At 45.0% G+C, this 16,015-nt stretch overlaps 1 protein-coding gene across 15 annotated transcripts in view; it reads left to right on the top strand.

Moving 5' to 3' along the window:
- Window positions 1–3,307: 3,307 nt before the first annotated feature.
- Window positions 3,308–16,015, top strand: part of ARHGEF10 (Rho guanine nucleotide exchange factor 10) — a 119,472-nt gene continuing 106,764 nt past the window's right edge. For 5 of the 15 annotated variants that reach the window (XM_075747284.1, XM_075747291.1, XM_075747289.1 and 2 more), the window contains exon 1: window positions 3,687–3,917. The gene's annotated coding sequence lies outside the window, so the exon portion shown is untranslated. Of the gene's footprint in view, window positions 3,435–3,624; window positions 3,918–16,015 lie in introns of those variants that run through there. The other 10 variants (XM_075747285.1, XM_075747292.1, XM_075747299.1 and 7 more) reach the window with 6 other exon arrangements.

Consider the following 16,015-nt stretch of genomic DNA (forward strand, 5'->3'; position numbering starts at 1 on the left):
AGAGGAGCTGTTATGGGCTGACCACAACCCCCATTTCCCATCCCACCATGCCCCTCAGGGTGGGGGAGGCAGAGGGGTCGGAAAGGAAGGAGTGAAGTTGAGCCTGGGAAGAAGGTGGTGGTGGGGGGAAGGTGTTTTTACTTTTGTCTTTGTTTCTCACCATCCTACTCTAATATTAATTGACAATAAATGAAATTTCTCCAAGTCTAGTCTGTTTGGCCCATGACAGTAGCTGCTAAGTGATCTCCCTGTCTTCATTTTGACCCGGAAGCCTTCCACCTTATTTTCTCCCCCTGTCCTGTTGAAGAGGGAGCTCGGCTAGGTGGGGGTCTGTCTGCTGGCCAAGGTCACCCCACCACAGTAAGTTATGGCATCGGCTGTACTGTCGCTCATGTGCCACCCATGACAACGAGGAGCTGATGTAACACAAGGGCTCTGGTGCTGAGGCGTATTAAACTTTAGGAAAATTTGTACCTCATCTGTCTGAATTGGTAGTCTGAGAATTTGACTTGCAAAGACTCCTCGTAAGCAGAGAGTTTTTAAAGGCATTCATGAAAGAAGTTCTAGTGCTGGTAAAACATCATGGTATTACAAAACTCAGTTGTCAGGTTAACCTGTGCTGGTATGCTCAGAACTGACAGTCTCCCAGTAGTGGTGCTGGTGCTTCAGGGAGACCTGGAAGACAGGCCAGCAGTAGGCATCATATCAGAAAACGTATATGAGCAATGCTTTTACAAAACCAAATGTTATTTTGATGTAAGAATCTGAATTTAAGAAAGCTGTGTGGTTTGCCTTTAAAAAAAATATGTATTTTTATATTAAGTATCATTGCTCAACCTTGTTTGGTAAGTGAAGTGGAGGGAACCTACAACTTTACAAGGCTCCAGCATGAGTTCGGCAGATGCTCAAGGGAGGCTGTTGGATGTCCTGGCTTTGAGTGGTTTCTGAGGAATTACAGTAAGCAGATGACCTACTGTCTTTGTGGGGGGGAACAGTTGAGAACAACAGGAGAAATGATTTCTGAATTTCCATTGGATGAAAATTCCCTAAGAGAAAGTGTCAGCTACATCAGCTGGTAAACAGAAGGAAAAAACTGAGAAAATCGGGCTTCACTGGATAATTTGGTAATTTACGTTTAGTTATTCTAGTTGTTCAGATTTTATGCAATTTTTTGTAAAGGAAGCCATAGGAAGGGTGCTGTATGTCCTTAGGTGTCATACAAATTAAATCTACACTCAACCACCCCAATTTCCAGGGAGAGAATAAAGGGGTGCCTTCTCCACGGCATTGCATCACGTGGGGCCAGGACACTGCTAAGCGTCCTTAAGATGCCCAGTATATGGACTGGAGTAGATGTGTGACCTAAGGTAGTGTGGAGGCGAAAGGTAGCTTTGCCGAAGCCTCAGTGAGCAGCAATGACAATAAGTAAATTTTGGTGAGGTCTTGTACATGTATCACTAGTAAAACCAATTTGAACATCATAGTCTTAGGACCTGGTTATGAAAAGCATCATGTTAACTCTGGAGACAGCCATTATCTGTATTCTAATTATTGACAACTAATTATGGATAGATAGATAATGAATTTGTGATTGCAATGATAAGATTATGACTGCTAATAGGATGTTGCCTTAGAAAACAGTAGGAAGAGTGGAAGTTATTTTGGAAATTAGTTTTGGTTTTTTGAAAGTTGATCTGCTGTTGTTGGATTTGTCCAACGAGGTTTTCCCAGTGCCTTTTTACTGGAATTAAAGAAGGATATTTAATTGTGGTCACCTGAATCAAAGAAGTGGTTCTCAAAGATCAAAAGGGTTCTGAAAAAGGACTACAGGAAAGATTTGAAGTTTGTCTCCAACAGTAAAAGGAGAAATTAATGCACATGGATAATGAGTTGGCTGCCAAAAGGAGAAGGATATTGCTAGTAAATGGTATTTTTAATCATGGAATTGAGCTAGTTGCACTTAGAACAGACACATATCTAGACTTTAACGTGGCCTCTAATGGAAGTGTTCAAGGCCGGGTTGGATGAGGCTTTGGGCAACCTGGTCTAGTGGAGGGTGTCCCTGCCCATGGCAGGGGGGTTGGAACTAGATGGTCTCTGAGGTCCCTTCCAACCCAAACCATTCTATGATAAGCAGTTATTAGACAGTTTGCTGATTCCCTGAAGGCTGATTCCCTGCCACTTCAGCTCCTGAAGCGATAGCTGGATGTGAGTGAAGTGCAGCATATTTAAAAAAATTACAGAAACCAAAGGATAAAGTGGTGTCTCTGATGGAAGCTGAACTGAATGCCATAATGGTATTTCTGGCCGTAACATTTATATATGGCCCAATTTTCTCATTTTCTTTCTTATGCAGAGCCTATAGAGCTATGTGAGAACTATTTTAAGTTCACACTGTGATGAATTGTGTTAAAAATAAATAACTTTGTGAAAATGGAAACATTTTTGAAAGTAATACTTTTAAATATTTAATTTGTAATTCAGGTTGTATGAACCAACACAAAATTGTGGATGTGTGTTGTTAAACTAAAGACAAATGAGAAATCAAATGTCTTTTGAGATGCCGCCATTTTCTACTAACCTTTCCACGTAATAATAATAATGAATTTACTATATCGTGGTGTATTTCATTACTGGCTGTAGCATGAATGCACTTAAATAGGCAAAGATCACTGCTGGATGATGCATGGATCTTTGAACAGCACTTAGCTTGAAGTTTTCATACTTAAAAGTGGTCCAAAGGTTTTAAGTAATATTCAGCAACATTAAAAAAAATAGTTGTAATTGCTATCAAGGACTTATTATGTACATTTATTTTCATCAAAGTGTGACAGATATGTATACGGATATATTGTAAAGTACATATTTTTTCAAAATAATTGTTATCTTGTAAAGGATTTTTTTTTTTTTCCAATTTTATGGAAGGGGCACATTCAGTCCAGAATCATATTCACGTGAATGTACAAGCGGTCGACATTACTTCCTGGATAGGCATTGCGTGGTTGTGTGACATGGGCTTTGAGCGGCTGCGGGCCTGACGCGGTCGGTTGTGGTCTGCCCTGGTGCTTGCCGCGAGGAGTGTCACAGGAGAAGGATGAGGAAAGCGCAAAGATGTAAAGGCTAGGTGTGAGGTGCCAGCATCTTTACAAAACCTTTCATTTTGAGAACTGTTTACAGAGTTTCACTGATAAATGGGATGAAATTCCCGAGTAGCTGCCGCGGTCTAGTGCGCATCCTCGTGTGCTCACGGGCTGCTCCTGGGCATGAGGCTGAGAAAAGCTGTTTGTCACGCGTGTTCTCCGGTCCCGGCACTGGCTGGCCTCCCGCTCCGCAGCAGCCGGGCAGCTCCGCTCTTTGCCCGTCACACCGACGACCCCCACGTCATTCCCGCAACCGCGGCGCCCAGCCCCGCTCCCGCTGCCCACCGCCGGCAGGTGCCCCTGGGGCCAGGGGGTGGGCAGCGGCCCGGCCTCCCGCCCCGACGGCGGTGTCACGTGCGGCGGCAGGAATGCGGCGGGGGTCCGGGGGCGGGGGGACGCGGCGACCGGCGGCCGGCTGCGCCAACCGGGAGGCGGCGGGGCCTCGCGCTGCCCCAATGGCGGCGGGCGCTGCCCGAAAGGCCCGGCAGCGGGCGGGGCGCGGCTAGGCCGGGAACGGCGGTGGTGTCGGCCCCGGGGAGGCGGTAACGGCAGCGGGGGCTGTAACGGGGCGGGCGGCTCCCCGCTGGGACTCGGGAGCTCCGCTCGGCGGTGAGCGTGCGCTCGGCGGCAGCGTCAGCCCCGGGCTGGTGTGTGCGTGGGGTGTTGAGTGACGTGTCCGGGGAGCGGGGCAGCCGGCGGGGCCCCGGCGGAGCGGAGCGGGCCGGGCCGGGCCGGGCGGCGGCCGCTGCCTCCGAGCTCTTGGCGGTGGCGGAGGAGGTGGGTGTTCTCTCTGCGGCTGGCGGGGCCGCGGGCGGCTGCAGCCAGCGGGGAGCGCCGGGGTCTCGCTCTGGTGTTAGTCGCGGAAAGTTTGGTTCTTCGAGGCAGGGCTCGGTGTTTCGTGGGGAGACACCCCTCTTGTTCGGGAGCTGTCGTCCCTCCGCTTCCCGCCGCTGGGGGTGCCGCGCTGAGGCTGCGGGGAGCCCGCGGGTGGCAGCTGGGAATCTCCGTCCGCCTCGACGGAGGGGAGGAAAACCCGGTTCTTTTGAAATGTGTCATTAAATAGGTTTTGCCAGTGTAACGCGGCTTGGCGAGTTACTGAAGCGAGGGTGCAAGGTGTCGTTAATAGGCGCATTTACTCCTTTTCCAGACTTCTAGCTCTTGATCTTTGGTGAAGTTTCTTCCCCAGGGTTTTCACGGGGGTTTTTGCTTGCCTGTGTCGCTCTTCGTGTTCTTTGGCATTGGGAGCTGCCCAGCTCCAGCTTCCCTGGCCTTTTAATGGGCTACGGACAAGGCTATTGAAAATCCAAACTCCCAGGGGGAATTGAGTTTCTTTCCTTTCCCCTTCTTAGAACTGTGTTCAACACCAGCTTTGTAGTTGGCATCTTCAATTAAATCGGCTTTCTTGAAACGGGAAAAATGCTTTGGCACAATAACAACTGTCCATTTCTGCATTATTTTTTTTTTTCAAAGGAGGTTTTAAAATTGTCTTTGGTTTCTTTGTAATTAACACTTTAACTATTGGAGGAGTTATATAGTTGTTTGTGGTGATCCCAGACCATGTAGTTACTTTTGAAAGATTCCCTGTTCTTACAGGGTAGGGCAGGAACAGCTTGGAAAGATTGGCCAGTCTTTCACCTGGGCAAGTGAGTGAGCTTTGTCAGTAGGCAATATCAGGTGCTTGGAAAGACAACTATTAATAATTTGCCCATAGCAAAGGCTTATTTTAAAGGCTGTTAGGTGGTGCTTGTATTTTTGACCAAAAAGATTTTATCCATCCTAAATTTCGTCCTCTTTCATTTAAGTATTTGTTCAATCCTTTTTTTTTTTTTCCACCCCAAAGCTACTAAGATCATGGCTTTTATCTTGTGCTAGCAGGTTTGAAGTTCTTTAATTGCAATGTAAAAACTATCTTCTTTTTCAGTTGTGCAATTTAACTGTTACCATAAAAAGATACAGTTTTTTGGTTTATTTTTTGCATGAGTCAGGAAATAAGAAAGATTGACTGTTTAAAAACTGTCTCATGCCAAATAAATACAATGAGGATATACCAATGTTATGTTAGTTTGTGACTAGTGTTATTGTAAAGAAACGTTTTCTCAAAGCCTTTACTCTGTTTCGTGAACCCTAGTGAGCAATCTGTTCTGCAGTAGAAACGAAGTATTACTTTTTTTAAAAAAATTTTATATTGACACTCAGGAGACACATTTATTGCCCGAACATGGGATGTGTTGGGCGCCTACAACTGCAAGCCCATTATTCAGGCGGGCATTCTGGCTGTTCAGCTCTTTTCTTCAATGGACCCTTCATTCTTTTCACTTGGGTGATCTGTTTGATCTTGATAATCTGTCTAAGTTGCTTTGTTTAATCCATCTTGTCTTTTTTTTTTTCCCCCTACCCTCGGGCTCAGTAGCCCATGAACTAGTTACATGTGTTTATCTGGTTATGAACAGTAGTTCTTTAGACACTACCTTGGAATCTGATATTTCTGAAGGTTTTACAGTGCGATTTCAAGACTTTTATAATACAGTTTACGGATTTCTTAGCTTACCTGTGGTGGTGTATGTGAGACATGACCTACTACATGAGTGATGACAGGTGTCTTGTGATAGGACAGGCACTGGATGTCTAGTGCTTGGGGCTTTTGTGGCTGATACCCGCATGTGGATGCGGTGGGAGAAAGGACCATGGAAGCAGATAGATGCTTGAGGAACATGCTGTCTGACAGCTGAGATCCTAGGGACTTGGGCTTCTGGAGTTCATACAGCACAGAATATAGAGAGGAGCCGTAGTGCTGCGTGATGGGTGCGCGCAGGCTGGCATCACAGCTCTGAGACATTGAGACCAACTGTGCAAGTTTTGTGCTATTGGCTTTGCCAGGTCAGTGGTGAGCACACCAAAGTACTGAAGAGGTGGTTGTCTCCCTCCATGCCCATGCATGGGAGCCTTCTTCTGACCAGGAGCTATGGTTACTCTTGGCAGATAGGATATGGTTTTGCTCATCAGTAGACTGCCACAGTCCTTTCCTGGAGTTGAATACTGTGAAAAAAGCTTTGACATGAGATTAACTTTAAAAATCCACAGTATTACATAAATAGTATTTAGATTCTCATTTTTATTGTGATGGAAGTCAAGGGTCTAGGTACCTCAGCATCTTGGTGGGGTTTTTTTCTTTTTTTTTTCTAGCCTATTAATTTTAGTGGAAGTGTGCTGACTTATACCAGGTTGAAATACTAAGTCTAAAAACTTACTTTATTTGTATGTCAATTATAAAAGGTACTGTTTATCCTAAACCTAGTAGCTGTATAGCATGTCTTTAAGATTTCCAGAATCCAAACTTTGTAAGGTACAGCCTTAGTTTTGAGTAAGCTGAAGTTTTAATGTTAAACATCACAGGGTTTTTTAAATGCTTTTGGAGGTTTTCTAGTGTCTTTCAGTCTATTTAAGTTACTTTTTTAAACAGAGCTTTTTCTTTGTTTGTTTTCTTTGTTATAATTTTATATGTATAAAATCTTGTACTGATATTTTTTTTCTTTTTTGCCAGGCCACTACTACTTACTGCTGGGGAGGATAGTCTTTGTTTTCCATTTCTCTTACAATTGAGGGCATTTAGTCTCAGCATAAATAAATTTGATACAAAGGAATCTTAACACCAGAGGAGTTCTTAAGTTGCTTCTGAGCTGTTTAGGAGTCCTTGCATAGTTTATACACGTCGGAAGGAAGACAACAAGGTTGTCTAAAACCTGAAGGGCTGTTGTCAAAGTTCATAATTGTTAATGGAATGTAATGCAACTGGGAATAGCGCATTACTCATTTGTAAAACAGGAAGTCTATTAGCTGCTTCTATATAAAGTAGAAATTATTTTTAGAATCTGTTGTAGAAAATTTATAAACTTAGTCTATTTCTGGAGAAGCCAGGAAACAAATTCTGCAATCCAGTGGAAGGAGTAGCAGTTTTGATCCAGACTTTCAGATTAAAACTTACATATTGTTCAGAGCTGCAGTCAGTTTATTCATGCATTTATAATACTACACTGTTCTCAGTTTTGAATGTGCTGGAGAAACGAGCAGTGTGTAGTACTTATTTTCTTCATCTTTACATTTGTGGGATAGTAATTTTCTTTCTGCTTTGGTAAAGTGATTTCTGTTCACTTTTTGCTTTTTCTTTAATTATGATTTTCCATTTTACAGTTTTAGTTTAGAACTGTAGAAGGGATTTCATGGAGAATTGTCTTATGGCCTCCAAATTTAAAGGCATTTTTGAAACTGTCTTTCCATGAGTTCAGCTTCCTGATGGTTTTTTGAGCCCCAAGTACGTTTCCGTACTGTCCTTGTATGCTTCGTGTGGAATATCTATTGCAGAAGTTGTCCCTTAGAGAAACTTCCTTTGGAGTTACAGCATTAAATTAAATGCAGTGAATCCAATTGTCGAGTGCGTCTTACTTGTTGAACATTTTGTATGTTATAGCAGGGCAATAAACGAGGTTTCTTTGATAGTGATATGAATTAGTCTTTCATTTCATATATATTCTACAACACATGAGGGAGGCATCTTTCGTATCCAAGACCTCCTTTTGTTAGAATCAGCATTCATTACAGATTTTTTTTCCACTCTTGTTCCTGTTCTTACAAAGTCTTTCTTGTTACTACATCTGTTAGTGGAAAATTAGCATTGGTAAACTCATTTCTGAATCTAGAATTAGTTTGAAGAGCGGGATGCTTGGAAATTATCAAGGATTCATAAACTGAAGCCTGATAATTACTTAGGGAGACTGCAGGCATGTTATGAGGGGGAGATCCTCTTTATGAGAAGGAGGGGAGGTATATGAGCAAGATAAACCAAAATGCTTATTATGGACCTATACAACTATGTCTTAATAGTCTTTCTGTTTACACATCTTTCTCACTAATGTCATTGTGTGCATATGTGGTTTGCAGAGAGCAGAATCTTGAGATTCAAGGTCTGTCACATATCCATGGAAGGAAACTGCTGCATTAACATCTTCTGAGATTTAAATCACTTGGACGTTTTCTTACTAGTAAAGACTCTGATTTTCAGTTGCACCATAATACTTCAGATTATTTTGAAACCAGGGGCATGTAAAAGTCCAACTTGTTTTTAAGGGAATGATGACAAGTAATGCTAAACAAGATTTGAAAGATATGTTTTCAAACTTGCGTTTTTAGATCAAAAACTTGATTCATATTTTATTCTGAATTGCCTGAATCAGCAAGACTGTGGGAAGTGATGCATAACTGCACAACATTGATTCATGTCCTACACGTTTGCTGCTCAGTCAGGAAGCCTGAAGCTTAATGTCAAATGCGTGGGTGAAGCAGTTAACCAGAGCAAAATAAATTGTTCTACTTATGTGGTGCTGAATAGGGGCATTATCTTGGGAAAATCTGTGTCAGTGACTTACTGTACTGTACAATACTTGTTACTTGGGACTGAACCATGAATACGAGGTATTAAGATCCAACCTCAAGGTCAAACATTCACTTTCACTTCTGTAATCTTTTTTCTAGAAATGCTTTCAAAAACCTGCAGAAATTATATGTGGGTTTGGGTTTGTGGTTTTTTTTCCTGAGAGATACAGAATATACATCTCAGGAATTTCAAGAAAGGGAATAAACATTATTTCCTTATCTGTAAAATGGGATCATAAGCTGTTGGGAACTAAACAGCAATATCTAGATGTCCTGCTGGGACCGCAGTGAGTCTTGAGCTTATGGCTCTTTACTTTATATTTTTCACCATTTTAAAGCATTCAGTGTCACATCCTCAGTGTTCTATTAGAATTTTATACCTAATATTCAGTGTTGTTGCAAACCATGGACTAATTTCAGTCTTAAAAACTTCACTTTTGAACTATAGAAACTGGAGAAGGAGGTTGTCTATCGTTTTCAAATCAAGGATGTTAGCGCTAGATGCAGAACTTTTTCTTTCTTACTTTAATTGATGTTTTAACAGTTGCATTAGCTGATTTCTGATTTATATGAATAATATTTTGGTGATATAAAAAAATCAATGAAGTTTGTGTTATTTTTCTAGAGCATGCATTATGACTCTAATTTATGATTAGAAATGTGTTTCCGTATTTTACTCCAAATAGTTTTTTTAGAAACACAGGAATAAGGGTTTGTATTTATGTTCTTAATAACTTTATTCATCAGGTGAAATAAATTTGTTCAATTGGACACTTTTGCAATGATCAGATGTGATTCATTGTCTGTAAGGGGTTGTCTTTGGTGAAAAACAGTATGGTTACTTTTCCAAGGACAGTAGTACCCAAAAGCTGAACATGGTTAGGAATAGTGTCTCTGTCAGGACTAGATTTGCAGAAAGTGGTAGGAACTGAATCTTCAGTTCAGTATATTATTTCACTTGTATCATTGGAAAGAGCTGCTGATGGAGATTTTCATCAATTGTCATCAGTATCTTGAAAGACAACCCGTGCTTTGTAAAACTAGGACTCATGGAAACTTTGACCAGGACTTTCTGCTTTTGGAGTGGATGTGCAGATTAAGTACAATTGGAGAGGAAAAAAATGCTTTATCAACTGTGTCCATAAAAAACATCCCCTCCCCCCTTTTTTTTTATTTGGAAGCCAAGTACTTGATTTGCTGGGGAATCAAAATAGTTTTCAGGAGGGGGCATTTTCCCTGTGACAAAAATACTGTGTTTTGCATGTGAGGCATATCATAATTACTAGAGTAAATTACTATTCTGGTGCGGTTTTTTATTAAAAACCATTTATAAAGTCTCTACATAATAATTCTAATTACATGTGTATTATAATAATATGTATGCAACTGAAGTGTTAAGCAGCATGCAAGCATCTTTTCTGACTGAAAAACAGAAATCTTCCTGAGGATGTTTCCAGTTAAGGTAAGAGCTGATCTCCAATGTTGGAAAGGGCTAATATGGATTAAGTTTAAAAGAGGAAGTTTCAGAAATAAGATTACTTTTCCAGATGAAGTTACTTGATTGCAATCAGATTTAGAGCAAATTAAGAAAAATGCTCTTAGTATTCATGTATTTTTATTTTGCCTGTGCGTGCAACATGGAAGACCATGGTCTTGAACCAACAACACAGTCCTCTAGATTGTGTGTACAAAACAAACAACCCCCCCCCAGTTCTGACTGAAAGTATGCGATGCCAGCATTCACTTTTAATTCTTTGGATGTTTGCAATTTGTTGTGGTACACTTGACTGCCAGGATGGCCTCCAAAACCTGGGATGATGCCCCTCTTCTTCCTTTGGGTATTCAAACAGTTGCCAGCACAAAAAGCAGGAGCAAAGGCTTATTTGCTAAAAGACAGGTACCCTGTGTGCATATTCAGGAACCTGGTTCCCTTCCCTGGTTTCAATAACTTTTTACCCATACTCCTTCTCATTCCTTAAATATTTGTAGGTGTCAGCTTTTCCATCTATAAGTATAGTGCTACTGAGCTTAATAAAATCATATGTTCATGTTGGGTTCAGCAAGGTCTTTTGCAGAATGTCATTATGACCTGGGTGGGTGTACTACTAGGTGGGTGAAAAACTGGTGAGTTGGTTGCATTTAGAGGTGGTTAGTTGGTTGTAACTTATGTGGAGACTGGTAACCAGTGGAGTGCCCCACCTGTCTGTTGTAGTACATGTCCTGTTTAATGTTTGCGTGACTTGGAAGGTGACCAGCTCTTGCCTGTGAAGTCTGCAGATAACGCCAAACTGGGGGGAGGCATCAGCAGTGGATGTGCTTGAGATCAGGGCTGGCATTCAGAAGGACCTGGGCAGGTCGGAGGAGTGGGCTGATACGAACTTTGTGAAATTGAGCAAGGATGAAGGCAAGGTTGTGCACATGGGAAGGAAGAGCCCTTTTGAAGGGAGGGGTTCCCCTTCACTCAGCACTTGTCAGACAACACCTGGAGTATTGCATCCAGCTTTGTCCACACCCCATCCTGCCCCAGTACAATAAAGATGTGGATAAATTGGAGCAAGTTCAGCACGAGGCCACCATGATGTCAGGGCGCTGTAGCACTGCTGTGGATGAGAGGCTGAGGGAGCTGGACTTGTTCAGCGTGGAGGAGAGTTGCTTCACTGGGGCCTAATGGCAGCCTGCCATCACCTGCTGTCAGGTTATCAAGAAGGCGGCAGGACAACAGGCAATGGTCATAAACGGAAGTAAGGGTGGTTCTGACTAGATGTAAAGGCAATATTTTTCTCTAGGTGGACAACCAAGCCAGAGGACAGGTTGCCTGGCAAGGTGGTGCAGTCTTTGTCTTTGGAGGATTTCAAGATCCCAGAAGATAAAGCAGCCTGGTCTCACCTGACACCTGACCTGGCTTTGAGCAGCAGGTTGGACTACATGACTTCCTAAGGTACCTGCCAACCTGACCAAGTCTATAAATCAGTGATTCTGTATTTTGCCTTGCAATAATCATCTGTCCTTAGAGGGGAAGAATATCAATACTAAAAAAACCCATAGTGCTTTCTGATCACATTGCTGATAGGAGCCCTCACACAAATCTGCAAATGCAGTCTTTGCTTTCTTCCTCTTTCCTCTGCAGATGATGTACTGGGCAGGAATCTGCTCTAGGTGAAGAAATGTTGTAGATAATAACCTTTAAAAAGGAGGATCAGAATACCGATCTTCAGCCACATTGTCAGGGTGTCCCTGTAGACTTCTCCTTCTTCAGGGCTTGCTGCTGTGCTGTTCCCCAGCTTTTAGCAGGGCGTTGCTTAGTGCGAGAAAGGGTGGCAGAAATGGAAGCGAAGTATGTTTTGGGGGAAGTGGATTCTGCATGCATTCTCAAAAAGGTACATTTCTGCGGATCTGACCTTGTTTGCATTGCAGCTGGTCATAGAATTTCCTCTGAGCCAGGAACCGGGCTTCATATTTATTTTCTACTTTAATCTATGCAATTCATAGAAACATAGAATCATAGAAACATAGAATCATAGAATGGTTTGGGTTGGAAGGGACCTTAAAGACCATCTAGTTCCAACCCCCCTGCCATGGGCAGGGACACCCTCCACTAGACCACGTTGCCCAAAGCCTCATCCAACCTGGTCTTAAACACTTCCAGGGATGGGGCATCCACAACCTCTCTGGGCAACCTCTTCCAGTGCCTCACCACCCTCACAGTAAAGAATTTCTTTCTAACATCTACTCTAAATCGACCCTCCTTCAGCTTAAATTCATTACCCCTTCCTCCTATCACTACACTCCCTGATAAACAGTCCCTCACCATCTTTCCTGTAGGCCCCCTTCAGGTACTGGTAAGCCACAATTAGATCTCCCCAGAGCCTTCTTTTCTCCAGGCTGAACAATCCCAACTCTCTCAGCATGTCCTCACAGGAGAGGTGCTCCAGCCCTCTGATCAGCTTTGTGGCCCTCCTCTGGACTCTCTCCAACAGCTCCATGTCTCTCCTGTACTGGGACCCCCAGAGCTGGACGCAGTATCCCAGGTGGGGTCTCACAAGAGCGGAATAGAGGGGCAGGATCACCTCCCTCAACTTGCTGGTCACACCTCTTTTGATGCAGCCCAGGACATGGTTGGCTTTCTGGGCTGCAAGCGTGTATTGCCGGCTCATATTGAGCTTCCCATCAATCAATACCCCCAAATCCTTCTCCTCAAGGCTGCTTTCAATCCATTCCTCGCCCAGCCTATAATCGTGCTTGGGATTGCACCGACCCACGTGCAGGACCTTGCACTTGGCCTTGTTGAACTTCATGCGGTTTGCACGGGCCCACCTCTCCAGCCTGTCAAGGTCCCTCTGGATGGCATCCCTTCCCTCCAGCGTGTCGACCACACCACGCAGCTTGGTGTCATCGGCAAACTTGCTGAGGGCGTGCTCGATCCCACTGTCCATGTCGCCGACAAAGATGTTGAACAGTGCCGGTCCCAGTACTGACTCCTGAGGAACACCACTTGTCACCGTTCTCCACTTGGACATTGAGCCGTTGATCACAACTCTTGAGTGCGACCATCCAGCCGATTCCTTATCCACCACATGGTCCATCCATGGAATCCATGTCTCTCTAATTTAGAGACAAGGATGTCATGCGGGACAGTGTCAAATGCCTTGCACAAGTCCAGGTAGATGATGTCAGTCAATCTGCCGTTATCCACCAATGCTGTAACCCCATCATAGAAGGCCACCAAGTTTGTCAGGCAGGATTTGCCCTTAGCGAAGCTGTGTTGGCTGTCACCAGTCACCTCCTTATCTTCCATGTCCCTGAGCATAGTCTCCAGGAGGGTCTGCTCCATAATCTTGCCAGGCACAGAGGTGAGACTGACCAGCCTGTAGTTCCCTGGGTCTTCCTTTTTTCCCTTCTTAAAAATGGGGGTTATGTTCCCCCTCTTCCAGTCCAGCGGGAACTTTGCCAGACTGCCAGGACTTCTCAAATATGATGGAGAGTGGCCTGGCCACTTCATCCACCAGTTCCCTCAAGACCTGTGGATGCATCTCATCAGGTCCCATGGACTTGTGCACCTTCAGGTTCCTTAGATATTCTCAGACCTGATCTTCTCCTACGGTGGGCGGTTCTGCATTCTCCCAGTCCCTGCCTTCTGTGACCTGGGCAGTGTGGCTCAAGCATTTGCCAGTGAAGACTGAGGCAAAGAAGTCGTTGAGTACCTCAGCCTTCTCCATATCCCGGGTAACTAGGTCACCCATTTCATTCTGGAGGGGACCTGCATTTTCCCTCATCCTTCTCTTATCACTAACATACCTACAGAAGCTTTTCTTGTTGTCCTTGATGTCCCTGGCCAGACTAATTTCTATCAGGGCTTTGGCTTTCCTAACCTGCTCCCTGGCTGCTCGGACAGTTTCTCTGTATTCCTCCCAGGCTACCTGCCCTTGCTTCCACCCTCTGTAGGCTTCCTTTTTTTTGTTTGACTTTGCCCAGGAGCTCCTTGTTCATCCACGGGGACCTTTTGCTGGATTTGCTCGACTTCCTCTTTGTTGGGATGCATCACTCCTGAGCTTGGAGGAGGTGACCCTTGAATATTAGCCAGCTGTCTTGGGCCCCTCTTCCTTCCAGGGCTTTGTCCCCTGGTATTCTACCAAGCAGATCCTTGAAGAGGCCAAAGTCTGCTCTCCTGAAGTCCAGGGTAGTGAGCTTGCTGTGTCCCCTCCTCGCTGCCCTGAGGATCCTGAATTCCACCATTTTGTGGTTGCTGTAGCCAAGGCTGCCCTTGAGCTTCACGTCCCCTACCAGGCCCTCCTTATTGGTGAGAATAAGGTCCAGCATGGCACCTCTCCTCATGGGGTCCTCTGTCACTTGGAGGAGGAAGTTGTCATCAACACATTCCAGGAACTTCCTGGATTGCTTGCGCTCAGCTGTGTTGTCCTTCCAGCAGATGTCAGGGTGGTTGAAGTCCCCCATAAGGACCAGGGCTTGTGAGCGTGAGGCTGCTCCTGTCTGCCTATGGAGGGCTTCATCTGCTTGGTCCCCCTGGTCAGGTGGCCTGTAGCAGACCCCCACTGTGATGTCCCCTGCCCCAGTGCTCCCTTTAATCCTGACCCATAGGCTCTCAGTCAGCTCCTCCTCCATCCCCAGGTGGAGCTCCATGCACTCCAGCTGGTTGTTGACATAGAGGGCGATGCCCCCTCCTCGCCTGCCCTGCCTGACCTTCCTAAAGAGCCTGTACCCTTCCATCCCAACAGTCCAGTCATAGGAGCTGTCCCACCACGTCTCTGTAACGCCATTAATGTCATAGCCTTGCAGGCGCGCACATGTCTCCAGCTCCTCTTGTTTATCCCCCATGGTCTGTGCGTTCATGTAGAGGCATTTCAGTTGTGCCCCCGTTGAGGCTGACTTACTGGTTGGAGTGGCAGGAATTCTTTTGATGTGTCTTCCCAGTGTTACCCCGTTGGCTCCTGTTGCATCTGGAGCCCCTGGCTCATCTTCTCTAGGCTTCGAGCATGCTGTAGTGCGTCCAACACGTCTCTGAGCAGTAGGCCGAGGGCCCTCACCAGCGCCCCGTCCCTCCAACCTGGTCATGTTATCCCACAACGTGTCGCTGGCAAGCCTGATGTTATCCCCCTCCCCCCTTGAGCCTAGTTTAAAGCTCTGTTCATGAGCCCTGATAGTTCCTGGGCAAAGATCGTCTTCCCCCTTTGAGAGAGATGAATCCCATCAGGGTTCATCAGGCCTGGTGCCATGTAGGCTGCCCCATTGTCAAAGAACCTAAAGTTGTGGCATTGACACCAGCCATGGAGGCATGCGTTTATGGACTGTCTGCCTGTTCCTCCCACCATTGCTGCCCTCAACTGGAAGGAGGGAGGAGAATATTACCTGCGCTCCCAAATCCTTTAGTGACTGCCCTAAGAGCCTGAAGTCCCTTTTGATCGCTTTCGTGGTACGTGTCTCTGCTTCATCCCCACCCACGTGGAGGAGCAGCAGTGGGTAATAGTCAGAGGGGCGTACCAGGCTGGGGAGTTTCCTAGTGATGTCCTTGACACGGGCCCTGGGGAAGGCAGCAGACGTCTCTGAGACGAGGGTCTGCCCTGCATATCGGGTCCTCTTACCCTTCAGATGGGAGTCCCTTACGACTATAACTCTCCTTTTCTTCTTTGTTGGGGTGGTCATGACCTGAGGCGTGGGCCTTTTGGGCCTAGGTGCTACCTGTGGAGTAGCTTGACTGTCATCCATATCCTCGCTCGAGTGGCCTTCCATAGCCAGAGCCTCGTACCTATTGCACAGGGGTACGTGGGATGGCGAGGTGGGTGAGGAGAAGGTTCGCCTGCCATGCCGAGCATGGAGTTGTTTCCATTCACTCCCCTCTTTGAGGCTGCTGCCTTCTGCCTGGCAATTCTTTATTATTCTATTGCTATATTTTTATTCGATAAATTTAAGAATAAAATTAGTACAATATAGAA

Source organism: Balearica regulorum, chromosome 3, assembly GCF_011004875.1.
Source record: "Balearica regulorum gibbericeps isolate bBalReg1 chromosome 3, bBalReg1.pri, whole genome shotgun sequence".
Classification (NCBI taxonomy): Eukaryota; Metazoa; Chordata; class Aves; order Gruiformes; family Gruidae; genus Balearica; species Balearica regulorum.